A 21,028-nucleotide genomic window follows, 5' to 3' on the forward strand; every position below is an offset into this window, starting at 1 on the left:
CCCCACTTCAGCAGGATGTGCTTCTGCAATGTCATACCAGAGTTTCCTTTTGGCTACTTGTATTTTAGGATCATAGCCATGCCCTGTGTTGTTACCTTTACTCCACCTGTCACACAGGCTCTTACTCTTTCGTTTTTGTTTTGTCACATCCTTAATGTTAGAGACCAACAACGAGATATCAGTCAACGGGTCCAGCCCTATATATTCCTGACTCATAGACCATTTCTCTGCATATTGGATTAATTCCATTTCAGCTACCAGCCTTGTCTGTCTAAGGTGGTATTGTGCCACTGCACTCGGTTTTCACCATAGTTTAGATATATGTCACCATGTGTGTCATGTTGTTCTCTTCCCACCTTGCTGATTAGCCTCACACCGAGGGGCATATGATCACTCTTTTCTCTTGTAACTATGGCCATATCTTCCACAAGACCCAATGCTTTCTAATTACCAAATACATAATCTATTGTATTCGCATTCTTTCCACTAATCCGAGTGTATGCTTTATAAGCATCTCCTGCACTTTGTCCAATAGGCATAATTACGTTATGCGCATATAACATCTCTGCCCATGCTTTGCCCTGTGGGTTAAAGGCAGTGTTATCATATTTAGCGGACTCCCATAGATCCCGAAAACCTCCCAAGTGAATTCCCATCTTGGCGTTGAAATCCCCAACAACCCAGATTGGAAGGCCTTGATGAAGCCTTTAAAGTAATGCTTTTACAGCCGCAACATTGCTCTTATTGGCCACTGCATTAGGTAGATCATAGATATGAATGATCGCCACCTCACTAAGTACTCAGGAAATCACAGATAATCATGACCATTTGTACCACAGTGGTAGGTCCACTAGATTCGACTATTCTCCATGGGTGCCGAACAGTGACCAATAGTCCCCCCTTTAGGTTTCCCAATGGGGCCATTTACAGCCACAATCTGTGACGTACTTCTTCTATCATCTATCTCACGTTTCAGTCATCCAGGTTTCTTGGAGCGTAACCATGCTAAACCAGTGTATATTTCTCAGCAGACCACCAGCACCGGAAAGATGTGTGAACCCCCGAATGTTCCATGAGCACAACAAACTATCATCGTCATCGTGACGTTTGCACAAAGTGAGCTTTAAAGACTGTTGGAAGCCACTGCCAGTACCCGTCAGACTTCTCAACACCGTTAAGACTTACATTATCATTCCATTCTCTGCAGTCGCTTTGTGCTCTCGGTCTGTCATCCTGTGTTTTCTTCTGTTTAGAGTTCGGTCTCAGAGTATATATATATATATTCGGCCAATGCTAGCCTCGAGGTACTTCTCTCCAGGCCGCATATTGTGTTTCACAGTGTTCATGTTTGTGATCTCACATTTGTACCCATATCTAAATATGTCATTTTTATATTTCGGAAGGTATTCCAATATTGCTTCAGACGTACACCAAATTTTAGATGTTGTCATGTTATCATCAACCAGTTGATCTACAATTCGAATATCTTCAGTGGTTATACCTCTTAGCGGAACAACACTATGTAACACTCCAAACACAGCTGCTCTGTTTAAGGGAGGATGCCGCTCAGTCAGGCTGTCAATTGGAACACTTTGAACCTTTCATCTCGAACATCCACAGCTGTACACCCAATATGTTTTTTTCTCGTGATGTCAACAGGCCTTTTGTCATGAGTTGGCCAGATGTTGTTCACACAGATACCGCACTTCCCTTTAGGAGACTCCCACTTACTTGCCTGCGCTCATTGCCCGACCCAACCATGTACTTTCAGATGCCATTGGGAGGATAGCTCAGCAGAAACTTGCTTGCCTTGGAAACAAGATGACAGGAAGCAACACAGGTTCGATCTGGGTCCGCACTTAAAAACCTCTGGCTATTAAGCGCATTATAAATACGCAACTAAGAAACATATTCCTGCAACAGCGCCTCGAATCCCCCGGCTGTGCGAGCACTTTAAAAATGCAAATCATCTTGATCACATCCTGTTGGTCTGCACACTGATGACTTGTAGTTGCTTTTCATGGGATGTGTTTCTTGCAGCTTATAAGAAGGAAATCGCTGCACGCAACGTGAGTCACAGTCACTTCAGGACACATTACATGTAAAGACACATATCTGTGTGACAGTGAAGATACAGTGGGTTCAAGCGCGACAAGACAGGAAATGCAGTTGATATTTATAACGCATGGGTTCGAAAATAAAACCCGTATCAAATGAAAACAAGGCAGGTGGGAAGTGGATGAGAGTGTGGGGCTTTTGCTTGCTAAATAGAAGACATACTGGGTACACATTGCAGGTAGCGAGTAAGAGCCACAATGGACTACTAGGCCAGACGCATGGTTATATGATATGATAGGTTATTTATAACGCACTCTAAGCGCGGACCCGGGATCGAACCTGTGTCACTCCGTGTCGTCTTGCTTCCAAGGCGAGTGTGTTGCCCCTGACCTATCCTCCCGAGAAGGGTGCTGCACAGGCAGTGTCATTAAAGACAAAGTCAACGAGCACAGGGATCACTCATTAGTTGAACTGGTGATAAACGTCAATAGAGTGGCAACCCCAGGCAGGGGATGTAGAGAGGAATGTAGAGGGAAAATATGGTGTATAATGGTCTCCCTAGCACAGCAGCAGAAATCAGCAGCTGGACCTCCCTTTGCACCAGGAAATGGGAAAAACTCAATGTTGGCAGAGACGAGATATCCCCAGTGGTGCGCAACTTAAAGTCTTGTGCACCGGCCCGATGGCCTGGCCAGTGTAGTGAGAATGGAGAATACCAAGATCTGGACCGAGGTCCTGCCAACGCTTTTTGCCCAGGTATGCAAGGAAGGCACCATGCCTGCTTCCTGGGGAAGGGCAATATTAATACCCATCCTTAGTATTGAGAGACCAAAAAATGGTTAGAACTAAACAAAAATGATCCCCCTTCCAAACAGGTTTCAGGGCTGGTTGCTCAACCTCAGACAACATACTTACCCTAGGCTATTAACTGCTGGAGCCAGAAGACACGGAAACCCCCCCTTTATATGTAGTCTATGTGGACTTAAAGTTTGCTTTTGACACAGTAAATAGCGACTCTTGTCCAAGTTGGAGGGCTGAGACATTCCCAAGCCCCTATCGGACAGGATACAACAATTCCACGAGAGAACAGTGAGCAGGTGAGGCTGAGCAGCATGGGAGCTTGCATGGCCCATATTGTTACCAACAAGGGATTATATGAGGACTGTGTATTGACTCCCATGCTGTTTAACCTCTATTTGGCAGATTTGCCATTAAGACTAGCTGACACGCACTGTTTCCCTCGAAGACTTGTATGAGAAACCTGAAGTTGTCTCACCCGCTAGTCCCCAGGGACCTGTCATCCAGGCGGCCAGGACCAAGCCATTGCTTTTGGATTCAGTTCCTGGGGGTGGACCAGTGTGGGAGGATCACCTCGGTGAGGGTCTTTGGGGAGTGGGACACTGGATGGCGAGACGCAGTATCTCCCTCCCTGTAACAACTTCTCCCCATCCTACCAGGTAGGATATTTAGGAACTCAAAGTCCCCCCCCCCTTCCCGACACGAACACTTTGTCACAGACAGCTCACTATGAGAGAAAACGGACTAACACCAGAGCCGTATTCCTGACATGTCCCAATACAATGGTCAGGCAGGGTCAGGCAATTACTGACCACTACACACACCTGACTTCCATTACACTTCCCCCACACTGAGAAAAGGCAGAGCATGAGAGCAAGCTCTGAGCGAAGGCAAAGCAGAAGAGGAAGTAGCAGTTCCAAGATGGCAGTTTAATGCAAGGCGAAAGACGGAAAAACCGAAGAGGATCGCAAGGAGGGAAATGCCCTTGACCTTTTCAAGGAGAGGCTGTTACTTTCATGAACCTTCGAGAATAGGAAATGTAAGACCAGGAATCAAGGCTGAAGAATCTGGCATTGTGTGTCAGAGGTACCGGGGGCTCTCCTGCATCGATAGTCCATGCGGGGAGAATCGCTTGCTGCCGTGGTACTGTCCTTGGCTCCTACAACAAAATAGCACCAGTGAAGTTAGCAGAGCCAGTGAGTTGGGGAGACTGATACCAAACCAGTCTGTGTGGAAGCCAAGGTTCCAAGCAGCAACATTGAATATTTGGTAACCGACGTGAGCAAAATTGAACAGATGACTGATTGAACTTTGAAGCCAAGATACGATACCTTAGACAGAATGGTCCACAAAGGAATTGTGAAATCGAAGTGGTCCTGCAACGGGTCAAGCAAAACCCAGTGCACATTCGAAAATCTTCGATGTTAATAGAGTAAAGAAAGTTGATGACAAAATAGAATAAGTTGGTCCAAGCCTGGCGGAGGGAGATCAACTGAGAGCGTTTGTTTAAAGCAAATTTGTGCTAAAAGTTAAATTAGAAATTGAAATTGGTCCGAGCCCGGTGGAGGGAGACTGATTGAATAATGTGTTGAACTGAGCATCTGAGCCTGGCTGAGGGGGATCCAGGGTGAACTGTGAATCAACCGAGAAATTGGATGTATTAATATCCTGCGAACATGGTGTCAAGAGGATCTGAACCTGGCTGAGGAGGATCCGAGGTGAATAGTGCCTGAGAAATTGATTACTTGTGAAAACCTAAGGGGAAAGGAACTTATTGTTTGTTTGTTGCATCAGACCCTCTGACAGAAGAGACTTTGAAAGGCAAAGAGACTTGGGCATGGAAGGCCCTGATGCTAATGATTGAACTGTATCCTCGTGCTAGAAAAGTCAGAGATTGTGCTAAGCTCGAGCGTACCGCCTTGTCCCGGGCTGAAAATGTGGGGAAGGGAGGCCAATTTTCTGGCATATCATTTTGTGAACACTTCTTACTTTTTTGTAACAGTGTTTCCCACACTATTTGTATTTAGAAGTAAGGATTGGGAATAGGTTTATTAGTATAGGCCCTTTTGACAAAACACCATTAGGACTGCGTTATTATTATTTGATGGTCGTAGCTTGCTCCCATCTATAGATTTAGGATCAGATAGGCATTTTTCGAACCCTTTTTTAAGTTCAATAAACACCTTTGAACTGTGGTCACTTGTGTCTATCTTACTGTTGATACCATGCCTTCCTTACAATTGGCACACAGGTGATCCACTGGCTAACATATGCCGGTGATGTGGTCCTGATGGACCACACTTTAGTTGGGATCAGGAGGGTCTTTCCCGAATTGATTGCATACACCCAGGAAAACAAACTGAACATCAACATGGATCAGACCCAGGCTATGGTGTTAACTGGATCCCCTGTAGTAACCAGGAGAACAACCACTATCTTGGTCGGATATAAATAGGGTGCCGGTTTATAAATATCTTGGCACACAGATGAGGTACGACAATGCATATGGAGACCTGATTGATTCAAAAACACGCGATGCAGTGGCTCGTAATGCAATACTGAGGGTCTATGCGGGGCAAACTGTGGGATACAGTATTGGTATACAAAGTATAATGCCAGGAGCAATATATGGACTTGAAGCTACCCTCATAACAAACACAACCTGGTTAAACAGATTAGAGGGGAGGATATGGAGAGCACTTCTTGGCCTCCCTCAGTGCGTGCCAAACACAACTTGGTTAAACAGATTAGAGGGGAGGATATGGAGAGCACTTCTTGGCCTCCCTCAGTGTGTGCCATTAGAGGCACTGAGGGTAGAGCTAGGTTAAATATCTTGCTTATATGTGCGTGGTTACTGTGCTGTGTGCAGATTTATTTGTGGTGGGTGTGTTGAAGGATTAGACTATTGGGTGCATGGCTGAAGGCCATAGGCTGGAGCCCATGCACTCAAGAGCCTAGGGCTTCAGCTCACCCACCGCAGCAATGCATGTCTGACTTTGCATCCGGTAGAGGGGGGTGCTTGCATAGTGTGGTGTGTGCAAATTGATTGGAGTAGGGCCAATGTTGCAAACAGTATGTGGGTAGGTTTCCAGTGAGACAATACTTTGTGAATGGAAGTGAGTACGTCCGTAGTATGTGAATGAAAGAGCACAAGGGTGCAGGAGACAGTGCTTTATTTGTACATTATGGTAATTGCTGCACTTTTCTCCTGCATAGCTCCTTGCGGTGAGCAGGTTGGATAGTAGTGCTGGTGGCAGTGCTGTGTATGTGGATTGTCATAGTTGGTGACATGGTGACACATATGGTGGTATTACATTGTGGTGGGTGTGTGCAAGGGTTAGACTATTGGGTGCATGGCCAAAGGCTGTAAGCCATGCACTCAAGAGCCTAGGCCTTCAGCTTTCCCACTACAGCAATGCATGTCTGACTCTGCATTCATAGGCCATGCACTCAAGAGGTCTTGAGCACAACCACGGCAGTAATGCATTTTTGACTCTGCATCCATTAGAGGGTGGTGACTTGTACAGAAAGGGTGTAGAGCATAGTTCAGATGCAATTGAGCAGCAGAAGGGAGCTGCCATGCGTGTATGTTTGGTTTACAGGTGAGGTGACTGTTAGAACGTGGTAAAGTTTTTGATGTGTGGTTGGAGAAGTTGCAGTAAAAGTTACGGTGTGTGGCCACTAGGTGCATGCAGTGTTTGCATATTGCTATTATGGTAGAGGGTATGGTTGAATGGCAGATTATATGTGCATGGATAGTATGCTGTGTGCAGATTGTTTGTTGTATGGGCAATGTTGTGAGGATTTTGTGGTTAGGTTGGAAGTGACACAAAGTGGAAGTGGGTAAGACAATAGTATGTGAATGAAAGGGCGTAAGGGTGCCGGAGACGGCGTAATGTGTGTACATTATGGTAACTGTTGCATTTAACGTTGTGCATATGCATTGCGGTGTGGAGGTTGGGTAGGAGTGCTGGTGCCAGTGGATGCATTACGGTGCGGGAAATGTGTGCAAGGAGTACACCCACTGCAGCATTGCAGGTTTGACAGTGCATTAGGCACAGGGTGGTGATATTTGGTGAGTGGCTGTGGAGCATATTGTGCACGTGCTAGAGCAGCACAAGTGAATTGCAAATCGTGTATTGTGGGTGCCATGTTTGTGGTGATAGTTGGAACATGCTACAGTACTTGGTGTACGGCAGGAGATGTTGCAGGGAGAAGATGGGTAGTGTGGACGCAGGGTGCAGTGTTTATGTAATGTGAGTATGAAAGAAGGTATGGGTGAAGTGCATCTTATATGTGCTTGGTTACAATGCTGTGTGCAGATTTATTGAAGTAGGCTGAATGTTGTGAAGCAGTTGTGCATAGGTTGCCAGTGACACACTAATTTGTGAATGGCAGTGGGTAGGGTTGGTGCAGGTTGTGGTATGTTTGTGGATTCTGCTAATTGTGAGACTTTTTGATGAATGGGTGTTTTATGGTGTGGGGAGTTGGGTAGAAGTGGGGCTACGTATGCTACGTTTGTGCATAATGTTAGGTGCCCACATGGTTGCATGCATGGATCCATAGCGTTGTGGTGGGTGTGGAATGGGCTGCACTGTTGTGTGCATGGCGAAAGATATACTGGGTGCACCCCATGATCTTTGTGGATGCTGCAATTGTGCATTTTTTAGCAGAAGTTTCTGGTGGAGGTGCTTTGGAATGAAAATATGGAGTGATGTACAGAAATGATAGTGTGCAATGCTGAGGTTTTGTATGTGCTTGCTGCATGCGCGTTTGAAAATGTGACAACACCCAATGCGAGAGTGCTGCAAAAATGCCTGTGCAAATGGAAGAAGTATTGTGTGTGCGTTACTGGTCCGTGGCCCTCCTTGCAGATTGGAAAGCGCACATGGCACATTCTGCCATTATGACCATGGTGCACGTGAGAATTGAATTGTGGCTAACAGTTAGAGTGTGGTTGACAGGATGGCGTGGTAACAATTAGTCCAAATACTGTGTCATGAGGTTGGCCGAGATTGAGAGACGCACATTGCTTATTGTCGGTGATACCTTTGTGCGCCATCTGCACAGATGTTATATGTAAAGAGGAGTTGCTGGTAATCTCGGCTTGGAAGGAGTGGATGCTTTCTGGGGCTGTGAGGGTGACTGCAGTTTCGGTAGGATGGTTCGCCTTTGCAGATATGTGGCCTCCATCACGAACATTGACTTTGTTGTCGTGCACTATGGAAGTGTACATGTGGGTTACATGTCATGCAGACATTTAATAAGTCACCTCAAGAGGTTGCTGAACGCAGTGATGTGGATTTTTGCTACTGCCAATGTCATTTTCTCATGCATGACAGCAATTGGGGTATGGGCCCATGACGGTGTAATTTGTCCCCAGCCAGGTTGTAAGGTGTGTTATAAACAGAAGCATGTGTGAATTTATGCAGATTGCTGGCATGTTCTCCACCCATGAGATCATGAGGTTGCAACATATGCAGTGGGTCTGTAGAAATTGCATTTATTTGAGCACCATTGGCAATGCCGTTTTCTTTTACACTGTGCAAGAAGCATTGACTAGGATGTGGTCAAAATGTGAGGGGAGCCAAACAGAAACGCATATAAAGAGAAAAGAAAAAGTTGCTTGCACGCAAGTAAAAAAAATAAAAAACATTCAAAAACCTTTATATATCTACGATGGAAGCCCCAATGCCCTACCCAGGTTGATATTGCTTACACCACCACCTCCCCACCCTCACTATCATGAAAAGGTATGTGCGGTAGTTTCAGGATTACAAGTGGCCCATCATGGGTGGCCATGTGGCTGTATGCGGATGGCAAAATCGTGCATACTTTTAGTAAACTTTGTAGTGGACGTGCTTTGGAATGGCACAATACTTGTATTATAAATGTGTAACAGTACATTTGAAGTGTTGTACAGGAGTGACAGTGTTGGATGATGGCGGCATCAATGCGATTGGTGGATGCGTGTGTGCCTACTTACGTGAAAGCCAAAGAGGTAGTGCTTTGGAGGGGTGCGGCCCTCACGGTACTTGGGGAAAGCCACGTGCCACATTCTGTGCTTCTTACCATGTAGGCCAATGAGAATAGGACTATGGCCTTTGGCCAATCAGGTGCTCTGGGTGTGCGTCACAGGAAAGGGTGGCATTCACTTTTTCCATGACTTTGTGTACTGCGGCTGGCAAACATGGCAAGGCGCACAGTTTTCATTGTGGTTGATGCCTTTGTGGAAGGTCTGTGCATGTATGCCCTCCAAGAGGACTTATCTGGAAATTTCGGTTTGGAGGGAGTCGATGCTTTGTGGTGTAGTGTCGAAGCGTGCTGTTTCGGTGGACTGCTTTTAGAATGTCGACGCCTGGCCTCTTCGGCAACTGTACATGTTGTGATCGTGCACTTTGGCACCTTCTTTTTGGGTTACATGCCTTGTTCCCGTGTGTACAGTCAACTGAAGATTCTGATAAAAGCAGTGCAGCGCATTTTTCCTACTGCCAAGGTGCTTTTCTCATGGATACCCCCGAGAATAGTGTGGAAGTATTCTAATGATTCCTGTTGCCAGCCAGAGGTCGGAAGGAGTCTCATCAATAGAAGCATGTGTGACATCTTGAGTGCTGCTGGGATGTTCTCATGTGAGAATGAGAACATTGGTTCGCGATACATACACCTTTTCAAGGCAAATGGCATGTCTTTGTCGACCAGTTGCAATGAAATGTTGTTTCGCAATCTACACACTGCACTGAAGACCCTACTGTAAGAATGTGAGCCGACGTTGAAAACACGCATTTACGTATGAAAACTGCAAAACAAGTGTTTCTAGGGAAGCAACTTTAAAAAAAAAAAAACACACACAGGCTCTTCTAAGAGCCACCACACCTAACGACGTCCGCTCCCCTGGTTGAAAGTTATTCCCCCACTCCTGCACGTGCCGAGCACAAAAAGTCAGCGAATTTCAAGATAGTTGCAGGATGGCACGTGTTACATAGGCCCCTTTTGCTGAAGACGGCCATAGAAATGGGCCTGCTGAGGCTACAGGATTGGGCAATAAAGTTTGAGGGTGTGGTGTGTACAGACAGACTGTGCTACACGGTGTATTTGTCAACAGAAATGCAGAAGGTGCAGTTATGGCTGTGTGTTTCACGAGGCACAGCATGCAGGTTTTAGGGGATTCCGATATACATTGACTGAAAGTGAATGGAAAACACTGTGCAGTGGCTGCACATTTTGCAATCTATTATGTGCATGTGTAGTGCTATGGAGTAGCTACAATGTAGTGACTAATTTTGGTTTCTCTGTGTGACACTTTGGTGACACGCAATCATGCCGATATTATTGTTGTTCATTGTGCAGGGAAAGGTGCACAGCATGTTACACAACTTTCAGTGCCGTTTGCGATGAAGGAGGCAATTGCTCAGGTCATGCCTCTGTTCCCGATCTCTTGCATAAGTTTCTATCGCATTTTGCAGCCACCGATGTGGCAGCGTCATTTTCTATTTGGTCCATGAATGCAGACAGCGCGGTACATTGCAAAGAAGTGTATTTGTGCCTTTGTTCGACATGTGCAATGGCATCCTTCGCTCAAAGGAATATGGAGTTTCACAGCACAAATACTTTTCCCCAGCTATAACGTTCATCTTACTATGCCTGTCATCCCTATTTCTGCATACATCATCTAAATTGGCTTGGTGCCCTTCTTGAAAGTAGTGACATTTTTTGTAGTAAGTGTTGCACAGTGACAATCTTGAAAACGCTTTACAACACGTAAAGAAACCTCTTTGTACAGCGACCCCCTTTCTAACCGATTGAAGTACAGTATTTAGCACAGTACTACGCCTCCTGCCCTGCATGCATGCATTTGCTATTCCGTTGTTGATCTGTGTTCGCACACACACCACATTAGGAACGTCAGGAAAGGTCTGGTACAGAAGGGGCAGCACCAGCATGGATACTATAAGGGACGTGCCAGGACACCAAATTATTGGGTGGCCGTCACCTAAATAGGTGCCAGTCATTATAATGCTCCTGTAAGGACCGTTCCCACGCACTTCCAAGTACCTTCCCTCTGTACAGTAGTGTGTTGCAATACATGCACAATACAATGCCCTTTGCCAGGTAAGGGTCTGTAGCGTGGCATCTGGTTTGCAAAGGTTGTTTTACAGCTCTGCTGCCCTATAGGAGTGCCCCTCTTGTTGCCCGCAGCAGATGTGGCAAATGCTGTACATGAAAGTACCCAACATAATTATTGAAAGGGCGGTAGTCTGCCCACTGGTCCCTCGTGCTTTCATTTCAGTTGTCCTCACATGCAGTACAAACACTTCACGCTACGGCATTGGTGTTAGGGGTAGCATTCACTGATATAAATACATTGTGGAATACGAGAATGTTTACAACAACGCGAAACACAGCTTCATTGTGTACAGCAGGAAGCCATTTATTTTGTGCGACCCATGCATCTACAGCGTTTTTCTAACCACCACTAAGATTGTTTGCGCTTTGCATATTCTGCTGTTTCCTTAATTGTCTTTACATGCACTAGTATGTGAGTGATGAAGGTGCACCAGCTTTGCTATTTTGCAGACTTGCTACAAACTGTTCCACCTGCAGTTACATGTTTTCTTCAACTGTGTGACCGGCAGGCGAACTCTTGATACTGTCCGTCACACTGCTGACGGCAGACACAATGTATCTGTTTCACTGGTCATTGAAAGGCAAGCAACAGATAAATGAAAGTAATGCGACATTTAACATGCGCACGTTACAATGCAGATTGCTGTTCCTTGTTTACCAGTGGCTGTTATACAGTTAGGAGTGCTTTAGCCACAGATTGGTAGGTTTGCAGAGCCACCCACGAAGTCGGCAGCAGTACTTTAAATGCAGTAGTCTACTGCATGAATCCGTAGGGCTGGCTACAGGGGCGATGTTACCAGCATACAGTGGATGACCTATGCATGGGTCTAGGTGTGGAACGGAAACACCTGTGCTTCCCCAACTACTTAAAAGTGCATTAGAAGATGCGGACATGCAGTCACTAATGGAGTCCTATGGATACTGCAGTGTGATTGCACATACGCCAACCATGTGCAGTCTCCCTAGGAAACGTCCATATTGCTCATCTGTATTCATCTCGGCCAGTAGTGTGCGGCACAGATTTATCATGCACTGTTAACACAAAAAGAGAGCCTACTGACACACTAAACAACATTTACTATATACATCTGAAATTGCTACGATACACCAACACTATTCGGAAAACTAACGGGTACCACAAATGGATGCATACACCAGACAATTTGCCCTTTCCACACGTTCATCATGAGGGCAGCCAAGGAATCAGTAACAAACCGTAGTTAACGGGACGTTATGGCTATGTTGCTGTACCAAATACCTATCTTTACAGAAAACGCTATGCTAAAGCAACATTCTGCATATACAGTGACATACTAAAAACCTATGAAATTCCCTTACAAAAACATTGTTAAAGGGACGTTATGGTTAAGTTGCACTAGCAAAAACTTATGAAATTGAATGGAAAAACGTTGTTACAGGGGCGTTATGGTTACAGGTAAAACTGAAAAAATTCGACAGTTATGGTAAGCTTAGCAACCATAACTCATGCCACCAGTGTGCACTGCAAGGACTAACACCCATGACATCAAAGATGCCATCACAAATCTCATTCATGAAATATCGAAAGGAGATAAAAGGTGTCTTGCAAATCCTGGAATTCGAGGAGATTTTAAGGGTCAAGAGAAGAATTTGGGATAAGGAGAAGCTGGTGGACAAGGCTTGGAAGGGATATCTGTAATAATTAATTATTAATAATATTAATTTGCATTTATATAGCTTTTATATAGCGCTAGGAACCCTCAGGCATCTGAGCACTGCTTTTTATTACCCACAGTGTTTGGTGCTTATCTATCAACCCCGGAAGAATGAAAGGCTGAGTTTGGCCCTGCCGGGGTTCGAACCTGCATCAGCAGGCTCTGCACGGATGTGAACGCGCTACTCACTGTGCTATCTGTCACAGCCTAAACAACAAAACTCTCTAAAGGAGCTTAAAGGTGACTTGGAAATCATGGAATTGGTGGAAATTTCATGAGTTAATAAAAGAATCTGGGACAGGGAGAAGTTGGTATACAAGGCTTGGAGCGGATATCTGTCACAGCCTAAACAACACAAATCCCTAAAGGAGATAAAAGGTGATTTCCAAATCCTGGAACCTGTGGAGATTTTAGGGGACAAGAGAAGAATCTGGGGCAAGCAGAAAGCTGGCGGGCAATTATTGGAGCGGATAACTGTCCCAGCCTAAACCACAAAAATCTCTAAAGGAGATAAAAGGTGATTTCCAAATCCTGGAACCTGTTGAGATTTTAGGGGACAAGAGAAGAATCTGGGGCAAGCAGAAAGCTGGCGGGCAATTATTGGAGCGGATAACTGTCCCAGCCTAAACCACAAAAATCTCTAAAGGAGATAAAAGGTGATTTCTAAATCCTGGAACTTGTGGAGATTTTAGGGGACAAAAGAAGAATCTGAGGCAAGGAGAAGCTGGCTGGCAATGTTTGGAGGGGATATTGGTTACAGCCTAAACCACAAAAATCTCAGACGGGGCTAAAAGTTGACTTTCAAATCTTGGAATTGGTGGAGATTTTAGATCTTCAAAATCCTTAGATAAAAAAACATGCCAAGAAAAACCACAGACAGCCAAAGGCTGAAATAGAGAAACTTAAAGCAGGATATCTGTGTAGTGGTTTCCTCCTAACAGCCTTGCAACAGAACTCGGTCAAGACCACAGGTAAGAAGGCTCTTTGCACTGGCCACACGGAAGAGGCCCACTGGCTTGCAACACGGAAAGATGACTTTTGTGCATGCTAATCTGTGTAAGGTGGAAAAACTGCAGCTTAGTGCTTTGTTCCCGGTACAGAATGCACATAGACTATCCTCTATGTTGTCACCTAAGAAATGCATGGATATGTGACGGTCAAACTGCGATATTACACCGACTTGAAGGTTTTGCCCTGGCTGTTACAGGAATGGTGGCCTCCATTCTTGTGGGTGCTTTAACAATGAAGTCCTGTATAAGGAACACAAAATGCAGTTGTGTCTGAAGTGAAACCTAGAACCCGAGGGATCTATACAGTCTGTACAAAAGTGTTCTCTTGAAGTAATGAGTTTGTTGGCTCTGTATTCATTGATCCCAGAAGGCTGTGCAGCATGCCCATGTTCCTTTTACCTCTCCTTCTGTGGGTTTTATCTCTTATCTAGGACCAGAGTTAGAGACAAAATGAGAAGTTTTGTAGTATTTGTAACACTAACCAAATCAGATGGTGTATGGTCTTGGTATAGTTTTCACTTTGTGGTTTTTCATTTACATACTTTTCATGGGTTTAGCTTAGTCCTTTTGTAAATGTCCCTGTATATGATGGATTTGGCATTTTGATGTATGAATTTTTCTTGAGATCGATTGTTTTTATTGGTCACAAAAGGTTATTGGACTAAAATGAGCAATGTAATTCCTTAGCATCCAAAAAGAAAATCTGGATGAGAACACAATGGGCAGGAGGTTTGAGGGTCTCTGGTGTAGAGAGGTCCTAGAGAGAGTGCCATCTGGCCCATACTCGATTGGCAGCTACTGCTAAGGATGGGTAGAGCAAGAATCAGCACTAACCAACTTCCTCTGGATAAGGTTGCCATTTCCCTCATGGAAAGACCAGTGCAAGTGAACTGGGTAATCCCAGCTCTTCAAGGCGGGTAGCAATACTCTGGAGATGAATGGGGATGCAGATTTGATTCATACATCAATAATCAATAATCGAAATGACTAAGGTAATTTGGCAAAGGAAGTTTTATTTTCAATTGTCTAAAATAGGGAGTAAAACGAACATCAGCACACTCCCTCGATCCTCTCACTCAAATCATCTAATAAAAAACTGCGTTCTTCTAGAGATAAAGTGTCATCAATGACATTTAACTTGAGTACTACCAACGTCATCCTACGCAGCAAACTACAAAAACCTATGCGCCGTAATGATAGGCTCTCAGTGAGTATATAATTATGCATTCTATATGAGCATGCATCAGTGAATGAAAGTAATTGGATACTTATCAGGTGGGGCAACTAAGCCCTCTGCTCAAAATTGCCACTATGAACGTCACTAAATGTACAACGTCCCATTGGCTACAAAACTACAGGACCCTTAATTACGCAATCCCCCAAGATTGGTTGGTACCCTAATCTCCTTTAGTACTTTTCCACATACGTCTAGCAGCAGGCAGGCTGAACATCCAGGTGCTGGTGAACTCATTTTCAAACCAGCTTCCCACCAATTAGAATACTAATCCATCATCACCTCAATGGTCCAATGTCAATTAGGGCTTTTAAGCTCGTCCTTGAGAGTGTTCTTAACTCTGAGAAATTCAGGGAGTGAAAGTACTGTCTGCCCTCGTGCGTAGGTGTGACAACCTCGTTTGTCCAACTTCCTTCTACCACATGACTGGAGACCATGAAATTGAGCCTTTTGTGTATTTAATATACCAATTCTTAATAGACATCTTTCATTTTTATCCATGCCTTCAGAACAGGAACTTTGTTTTTTCACACGATTTGTATCCAATCACAGTTTGCTCCAGTTTGATAAGACCTTGGCGTCTTGGCTCATCCACCTCTATCTGCTGAGATTCATTCTGTTAATTCAATGTGCTTTTTAATTGCGACACACTTTAAAGGAGGCCTTCTCGTTACTGTTCAGCACTGCTATAATGCGTAGTGGAAACATCCATCCTTTACTAAATTGTCACATATATGTATATATTGGTGCTTGCCGTAATATACTCATTATAAAGCATAAGGCTAGCTTCACGATTATTTTGCTACTTGCGTGTCTTGCATCTGTACACATGTTAAACTAACTCGATATCTTCATCGTTTCTGTGGCATAAGTTTCTTCACCTTGATCCCAAGATGTCACTTATCCTCGATACTTTCTAGATGCCTTATAGAATATCTGCATTCTCTGGTCGCTGCATCTCTTCTGTACATGTCAGCTCGACTCTGTGTGACGTCACCATTCACCTCTGCCGTTTATCTGCTCTGCTTCTTCAGGAATATCATTTAAACGACTGTCATACTTTCTTGTGTGCAGGTATGGCTTCCTCAATGGGAACCTTGTCTCACAGATTCTGTTCGGTATTGGTAATCTCATTGGTACTGCACAGAGTGCATACTCTGCCCTTTGTCGGTTTAACTGCTCAGTGTATGTCTCGTATTTCGGTTTCCATTCTATGCGCAACATAGGCGATATAGGTGAAGTGGTTGAGGTTGGGGGACTTAGCTCTTCCTCTACACTCCCCCCTCTGGGCGATTCGTCGACCACTATAGCATCCTTTACATTCAGGCATCCTCTCCTGAAAAATAGCTTCTTTGGGACCCATATCTTGATGACTCCCTTCAGGCATCCTGCTGTTTTAACATGCTCGTCTTTGGTCCATGTCATGTGTTGACATTTGGGCTGCAATAGACCCATCTTCCCACATACACATACTTCTTGTGATTCTTCGGGTATAGGAACTTCGTCCCTTCAGGTGCATCGATACTGGCCTTCACATAGTCTCTGATTTCTTTATCTGTCAATTCGTTGGCCTTCCTTCCCTGCTCAACATCGATCATGAGCTTAATTCCTATTGATTTCTTGGCTGTCTTCCTGCATTGCGAGATTATCAGCTTGCTCACACAGAATCCAAGCATATCATCACTATCAGAGCTCCAAGGAACTTGAAGATGTCTACCATCCACTGTGGGATCCAAGAAAAGATCGATCCAAACCAGCTGTCATCAGCAATGACTTCAACTTCGTCTATCATCTGACCGTGAAGTGTAGTCAGCATGTCTATGGCTTCTGACAAGGTTCCATTCTCGTCATCGGGAGAAGGTATGAATGTGCAACATGATTCTCCAATTTTTGCACAAACACCTCCATCCATAGCTGTGATCATATCCAAGACATATCTATTCTGGAGAGTCATCAGTCTTATGGCTCTCATTTCTTCTCTGATTTCATTGAATCCTTTGATAGTTGTATTCATTGTCTATAGCAATTCACATTTGGTTATTTGTAACCATTTGGTATTTGCTCCAACCTGGATTCTCGGCATAAAAATCAACGTGAACACTGATGAGGTCTGGCTGAACAGCCTGTGCTCGTATGGAATGGCATCAAAGGCTTCTATTGATTTCGCTGAGAAGTAGTTCTTCTTAATAGTTCCACAGATCTCTTCTTCCTCAGGTGAACATCTGCTTTCGGGAAGGTGTCAATATTCAGATCACTCTTTGGAATCACCAATGCTGGAACATGGACATTCACCAATGAGCATATTCCTCCCCAATCTTCAGGCAACCTTACATAGGCTCTAGCTCGGCACGCCCAATAGTGATCCATTATCACTGCTGTCCCAATGTTATTCTTGGTGCATCAAAAATGTGTTCACACTTTTGATTTTATCACATGTTTCTTGTGCCATTATTTCTGAAGCACAACTCTGCACTTTCCAGTGGAACTATCTGCAAGGGTCCTCCTCTATCTTCGAACCAGGTCAATAACTTGTCAATACTCTTCCAAAGTGGTTTGCATAGTACTTGTACATTCCACACAGTTAATTCAGGGTGATCATACACCATCCATGCTCTGCAGATAACTGCTCTTTCTTCCCAGCTGTCTGGAGACAACACTGATCTGTAGATCTGCATCTGGCCTCTATAATTCCAGTGTCAAATGCTTTCTTCAGTTTTAATTGGACTATCAAGTTTTTTGTTCACTTCCCATCTGATTCCAGCTCCTCGTTCTCCAGGTTTTTCATATCTGATCACATGATTTTTAGTGTGTTCTCTGTCTCTTGTCTTTGAGTCTTGCACATAATCATCTTCATCTGGATCTGTCCATTCAATTGCCCATTTCATATAGGCATCTCGTCCAATAAGTGGCCTCTGGTTTGGCAAAGTGCTATGTGTGATAGACAATGTGCTGTCTGGACATCTATTTCGATGGCTATGAAGATCTTAGACTTCCCCATACTGTATGGCAGGAGTGCACATGCAAAGCATCCTTCCTTTGAGGTCCTCCTTTCCACTTCCTTCATATGCGGGTACCAACTGCCTGATTCATGGAATTATTTGTGTGAAAAACGCAGATTTGCGTGCCTTTCTGCCCAAAAATCCCTGTTTGAAGTATGGGGATTTTCGGGCAGAAAGGCGCGCAAATCTGCGTTTTTCACACAAATAATTCCATGAATCAGGCAGCAAATGTTATTTCCCAAGTGTGCTGTGCAGCCCAGGTAATCATTCAGCTCAAAATCATCTTCTTGGTAATCCTCTTAGGTCTCATTCTTCTCTCGTGACCTTCTATGATAATTTCATGAAGAACTTCAGCATAGCTCTTTCTGACTGCACCAATCATAGGAACGTTCATCAATGGTCTGGGCGTATTCTTCGGCACCATTTGATTAGGAGAAAGTTCAGAAAGCTTAATTCTATCAACATACTGTTTAGGCATGAAAATGTCTCGTAAAACCTCCCCATGTGACATTCTTCTAGGGTTTGACCTAATATCATGTATCACATGGCCAGGTGCATCTGCATGAATTGCTCTTGTGGGCTTATTTTCTAACACTTCTTTTCTTTGTTTCTTCTGTAAAGCCTGTTTCTGAAGTTCAAGAATTATTTCTAAAACCTTTTTTGCACGTGAACGACTATCACTATCATTTATCTCAGACTCAGGCACTGTATCATCTTTCTTTGGAACAGGAATTATTGCATAGGGTCTTCACAGCCTAATAGTTGCCACGGTCATAACCTCCTTCTGCTCAGGAAAATTCACTGGAGTTTTAGCTCCATGCACATCAATATAATATGACAACCTCAATGTCAGAGAAAGCAATACAATTATGAATAGAATACAAAAGTAGATTATGCATAAGTAAGAAAACAGGCAGCATCTATTTTGCGAATAACGTGGATGCCTATCTCGATCAGGCATAACCACATTGCTGTAAGCTACTCTCATTTTTGTATGCCTAAGGAAGAAAAAACTCTAATCATTTTTATTATTTCAACTTTGGTCTTTTTCTTGAAAACTGTCGCCTTGACTCAACGCTTCATCCTGGCTGATCAAGGACGAAAACCCTTAATGTTCTTTCTGCATCAGTCCTTTCATCAGACGAAATGTAGATGTCTCTTAAGCATGAAGAAAATGATTTCACCAATGTTTCCTTTTGCTTCAATTATTTTTACACGAGTTCAATGACATAAACAAGTTCCCAATCTATGCCTCGAATTTGCTTCATTCCAGATGACATGCCGGATTTTCTTCAGCATGAAAAAAGAGCCTCTGTTTATCAGCAATCTCTCAATCTGTCTCAATCTGTCCCTCGAAGAAAAGTTTCACACCACAGTCTTGTGGGTTCGCTCGGAGTATATGCACACTTGGAAAATTATTCCCTCCAAGATTTCCTCCAAATCTGCAGAGTTTCTAGGATCCCTTAGAAATGTGAACTCATCCGTGTGTCTGCCAACAAGATATGGGTACTCAATGAGACAGAAGAAAACTCTTTTGATAAGTCTGAATTCAGCATCAGTTGATATGGGCATTTGTACTCTTCTCACTGTACTCAGGTAGCTGCAAGAATTGTTCAGTGATGACTATAAGCAATATTCTTTTAACCTCTTCATTTTTAGGATTTTGTATAAAAGCTGGTATGCGAGTAGTTCTCCCCACCAAGGAAGGGAAAGAGCACAACACCAACTCGAAATAAGTAAGCACGTTCCTAGAAAGGTCATCACTGGGTAACACCATAGGTAAATCCAAACAGGAGCTCAGTGTGGAATAAATCGGGATACTGTATTCTCTTCCAATTGTCAAAACCACGATCAAAATCTGGCATAATCTTCTCATCAAGGCTTTAAACAGGCCTCAATCCATAGGCAATAAGTTACTGTGGCTTTATGAATGCGGATCTTCCCTAGACTCTGCAACTGATATGCACAGAGTGTTCACATTTGTTTCCCTTAACCCTTTTATGAATGGCTTAAAAGGAGTGTCCCGAACCAAGCCACAGTTCATCAAATTTCTTTAGTCTTTCCATTTTTCAGCTTCTGCGTCCATCTTCCTCGTCATAGACCTTGTCTGCATGTGCTGTGGTTCTTCCCCCGAAGCCTGTACCTGCTTCTGATGGGTGCGAGGGGCAGTGGGCTCTCACTAGCATACATTTTGACGCTACTTATAAAAGTCCATGTACGTCTGCCTTGAACTCTGATTGCTGATGGTGTGATATCTCCCAAATGGAATGAGATTTTGCACTGGGATTCCTCCCACTTCTTCCTTGCACGATTGCTGCTTAGGACCGCATCACGGAGAATAATTGGGAAAAACATAATTGCGAAGATTTACTTGTTGCAGCATCTCCTTCTGTGTTCTGCACTGCCCCACACCCTCTTCAACGTAGCTGACCTAGAATGACAGAAAAATAAAAAAGATACTTGAAGTTATAAAATTCAAATAATCACCTAATTGTATCTTTTTATTAGCTCCAACATCACATGAGTATCACGTTTAACTCTAAATGAGGGCACTTTATGACTATATTGACTATATTCATTTGCCTTCCTGTCACCATCTCATAAAGAGCAAGAGGGTGACCAAAAACCTGGTTGATTTCTCAGAGCATACAACACTAGTGATAAGCATTGCAACCACCCTTAATAAGGCTACAGGCATCACTGGTTCATCAATACTAATCAGTTGTCAGAATCCTTCAGAAGGGTCTAAAAACACTCCCTTTTCATCCACAAATTCGTTTCATCTTTAGGCACTTTCCCCTTGGACCTCCACTAACTGTGATTTTTGACAAGCTATTAAGCCCTCAAATACAGTCCTTATAATAACCACTTCTTTATACATATCATGTATTTCCACACTCATTGTTATTTTATCTATATATATAATTTTCACGTGAGATAAAATCTGCTCCTTTAGTGTGAGCTGTGCATTTTGACGACTGCTATGCCCACTGGGAGTTGTAGTGCCTTAATGAGCAGCGTCGGATTGGCCCCTCGGCCTTTCGGGCCGTGGCCGGACCGAAATCGTCCCTGGGGAGTGAGGGGCCGGTTTCTGGCCATGCCTGGGACGGT

This window comes from Ambystoma mexicanum, chromosome 2p (assembly GCF_040938575.1).
Source record: "Ambystoma mexicanum isolate Mex_15411 chromosome 2p, UKY_AmexF1_1, whole genome shotgun sequence".
NCBI classification, from domain to species: domain Eukaryota; kingdom Metazoa; phylum Chordata; class Amphibia; order Caudata; family Ambystomatidae; genus Ambystoma; species Ambystoma mexicanum.